This window comes from Phragmites australis, chromosome 23 (assembly GCF_958298935.1).
Source record: "Phragmites australis chromosome 23, lpPhrAust1.1, whole genome shotgun sequence".
Lineage (NCBI taxonomy): Eukaryota > Viridiplantae > Streptophyta > Magnoliopsida > Poales > Poaceae > Phragmites > Phragmites australis.
Window position 1 is genome coordinate 4,574,421 of NC_084943.1, and position 4,571 is coordinate 4,578,991.

Consider the following 4,571-nt stretch of genomic DNA (forward strand, 5'->3'; position numbering starts at 1 on the left):
CAAGTCACAAAGACAAGGCCACCACGTGGATGAGCCACCGAGCCACCAAGGCAAGGTCTCACCACTAGCCTCTCTTCTGGTTCCTTGCCATTGTGATCACTTACAGACTCCAAGGTGCCAGCGTACCACTTGGTACAAGGTTGGATCACTTCTTGATCAACTCTCTAGGCAGCAATCACGTAGCAACACTCTCTCTAAGCCTATAAGTATTAAACACTCTCTAATCTTGTACATAATCACCTTGGATAATCACTTTAACTACTTTAGTGGCTCGGATGTCTTCTCATGTGTACATGAACTTCTCTAGACTCCAACAGCATGCCACAGCTTCAAATGACTGAGTGGAGGGGTATTTATAGCCTCAAACCCGTGCACTCGTTGTTAACCCAACAGCTCTGAAAAGCTATTAACACCGGATGATCCAGTGAGAATAGTAGTACTAACGTCGGATCATCCGGTGAGTACACTCTTACAAACTAGCCGTTGGAACCCCACTCAAGCCTCTGTGAACATCGAACACACCGGTGTATACTTCATCTCTATCACCGGACTATCCGGTGAGTTATTCTGAGCCATCAGAGTCTTTCCTTCTTCTTGGTGTAAATTGCTCTGGTGTAAGCATCCGATGCACATCATTTCATCACCGGACTATCCGGTGAGTTGATTTCAGCCAACTGAGCCAATGCAACCCTCTCTGGAAATAATGCTCCGGTGTGCACATCCTTCATCACCGGACCATCCGATGCGCTGATGGCTGATCTTCATTCTGCCTCTTTTGCACTGTTCATTGTCCGATCTATGCAACACATTGATTACCAGACCATCCGATGCTTTGAACTTCAACTTCAATGGCTGCAACCTTCTCTGGACAAAATGCTCCAGTGTGTATCTTCTCTGATCACCGAACCTTCCAGTGAGGTCTTTAGGCCTCTCTCCCCTTTGCCAAATATGCTTCGGTGAGTTCAACACCCAGAACACCGAACCATCCGGTGAGGCAAATATTCCTAGGACTTCTCCAATTCAGTCCAAGTTTGTCCCGGCTGCAGTGGCTTCTTCATGTATTGCGTCCATGAGACTTACTAATATATATTCTTGACAAACATGTTAGTAACATTGATTATATTGTCATTAATCACCAAAATCACAATCATGCCCTAATAGGGCTATTTTCGCTACAATCTCCCCTTTTTTGTGATTGATGACAACACAACCAAAGCAAGTGGTAAATAATAAATGATACCAAATGTAAAGATCATAAGTGAGCACAAAGTCTTACCACATTAATTGGATGCATGTTCTTACCACTTAATCCCCCTTTGTTGTGGCTCTTCCTTTCTCCATTGCCACTATCTCCCTTGAACGACTTATGCAAGAGCTTCTCTTTTGTCAATCTAGCCGCCTAGAATCTTTTCTTCTCCCCCTTTGTCAACTTTGGCATTCCTAGTTGTCTTGCTTGTTGCTACAATCTCCTCGCATTGTATATCTTGCTTTCTTTGATTGTCAAACTTCTCCCCTTTTCTCAACAATCTCCCAAAAAGGGCTATAAACACATGTTGAACTTAAGGAAAAAATATTAGAGCACATGAGAGAGAGCTTCACAAATCATGATCCAATAAAAGGATACAAATTGTATGGATATCGGTACAAAAGAATTATACCAATTATAGGCTATGAAAGCACATGGATCATAATTTATGAAACTCAAATAATATAGTCTAAACTCCCCCTATATGTGTGCAGACATATGATGAGAAAGAAATATATGCACAACTAGACAATATATCAAGATAGTAAGTTTAAGATATATTATGCATGGAGATAGCTTAAATAAATAAAAGATTTGACAATAATACCAATTGAAGCATTTAAGCATTGCATACCTCCGTGGACATGTTGATTTCTCCATGAGACTACAAAAGATACAACTTGGAACACATGTATTCCCTAGAGGCCCTAGACCAGTATATATACACATGTACATGTAACAATATGAAAGAAACCTCTTATAGACTAGGGATATTACACATAGCATTATATATATCTAACACCCCCCTAAAACTCATGGGGGATCAATCACACTAAGTTCGGAGAGATAGAACCTGTGCTAAGCTATACTGTGTGCCTTCATCAAGAAATCAGCCAACTGAAGCTCTAAAGGAACATACTAAAGAGCAATCACCTCATCTTGTACTTGTGTCCGTGTGTAAGAAGCATCAGCACCAATATGCTTAGTGAGCTCATGCTTCATCGGATCTTGAGCAATACTGATAGCACATGTACTGTCTGAGTAAAGAGGAGTAGGTCCAGCAGAAGAAACACCAAAATCCTCAAGTAACCATCGTAACTAACTGAGCTTCGCTATCAACAGTGCCATGGCCCGTAACTCAACCTCTGCACTAGAATGAGAAATTGCGGTTGGCTTTTTAGTCTTCCATGCAATGAGAGAACCACCAAGGAAAACATAGTAGGCAGAAATAGATTGATGATCAGAAGGATCGCTAGCCCAAGTAGCATCAGAATAAGCACCAAGTTGTGAAGAGCTAGAGAGTGGAAAGAAGAAATGACGAGAGATAGTCCCACGAAGATAGCGCAAAACATGCAGGAGATGACTATAGTGGAGCTGAGTAGGAGCAGAAACAAACTGACTGAGGATGTGCACTGCATGAGAAATATCAGGATGAGTGATACCAAGGTAAACAAGACTCCCAACTAGATGATGTTAGTGAGTGGGGTCTGCAAGAGGCTCACCATCAGAGGACCGAAGCTTAAGATTAAGCTCCATAGAGTCTCAATAGTGCACTCATCAGTTAGAGAAGCACGATGAAGAAGATCATGATACGATGAAGAAGATCCTGAATATACTTCTCTTGGGACAGAAAGAAGCCCTTAGAGGTAGAAGAAATCTCAATCCCAAGAAAGTAACAAAGAGGACCAAGATCGAACATAAGAAACTGGTCATTGAGACAAGCCTTCACAAAGGCAATATATTCATAATCATCTCCTGTAATGATCATATCATCAACATACAAGAGAAGAAGAGTCCGACCATAAGAGGAAGTGTGAATAAAGAGTGCAGGATCATGAGTACTAGCAAAAAAACCAGCGGCAATGATCACAGAAGAAAAGCGCTCAAACAAAGCTCGAGGGGCTTGCTTAAGGCCATAGAGAGAGCGATGAAGATGACAAACAATGCCCTTAGGAACATAATACCCTGGCAGTGGGTGCATGTAGACCTCCTCATGCCACACACCATTAGGAAAGGTATTCTTGACATCAAGATGGGAGATAGACCACTGACGCACAGAAGCAACAATAAGAAGAGTGCGCACTGTAGTCATATGGGCTATCGGAGCAAAATTCTCATCATAGTCATGACCATGCTCCTGTTAAAAACCACGGGCAATAAGTCGAGCCTTATAGCACTCAAGAGTACCATCAGAGAGGGATTTAACCTTATAGACCCACTTGCATGTGATAGGACGAACATGTGGGGGAGATGAACAAGATCCCACGTACCGATGCGCTCAAGAGCAGCAAGTTCCTCAGCCATCACATGATGCCATTCCTGATGAGTAACAGCCTCATGGTAAGAAGACGGCTCAGTAGGAACGTCACTAGCAAAGCCAAAATGACCAAGAGGTTGAATCGTATAGTGATCACAAAGAGAATAATAAGGAGAGGAAGGAACTGAATCACCAGAAGGAGATGGCTCATTAGAAAATGGCTTAGCAAAGCCAAAATGACCACTCCTTAGCAGTATGTGATACAGCATGGGAATGACAAGTGTAATGGAAAGGAAAAGACTCAATCAGACCAGAAGTAGTAGGAGCATGAGATGAGGAGGACAAAGGCGTGGAAGGCACCAAAGCAGGCATAGCAGGAGAGGACGCTAATGGTGCCCAAGGAAGTGAAGAATAAATAGGTGTGGCAGGAAAAGTGGGAAAGGACAGAGGCTCAACCAAGGATGTTGAAGAAGTGAAAGATGTGGGGCGAGGATAGAAGGGGCGAGACTCATCGAAAGTAACATCCCGAGAAATACACATCCAACGAGCAATAGGGTCCCAACACCTATAACCCTTATGCTCGCACTGTAGCCAAGAAAAACACACTCAACAGATTGAGCAGTCAGTTTGGTATGTTCACTAGGGGTGAGAAGAACGTAAAAAACATAGCCAAAAAGATGGAAAGAGGAGTAGTCAGGAAGGTGTCCACATAAATGCTCGAAAGCAATCCTACCCTTAAGAGCCGAGGAAGGTTGGATATTGACCAAGTATGTGGCAGTGGAGACTGGCTCATTCTAAAAATGAGGTGGAACAGAAGAGGCAAGCATAAGCGCACGAGCAGTCTCAAGGAGATGACGATGCTTGTGCTCAGCAACACCATTCTGAGCATGAGCTCCGGGGCAGGAGAACTGAGACATTGTTCCCTGTTCATCAAGAAAGGAACGAAGATGCCTAGAAAGGAATTCACCAGCAGAGTCTGCACAAAAAATATGAATAGGAGTGTCAAACTGAGTGTGAATCATAGTGGCAAAACGCTTATATATAGATAACACCTCGCTACGAGAAGAC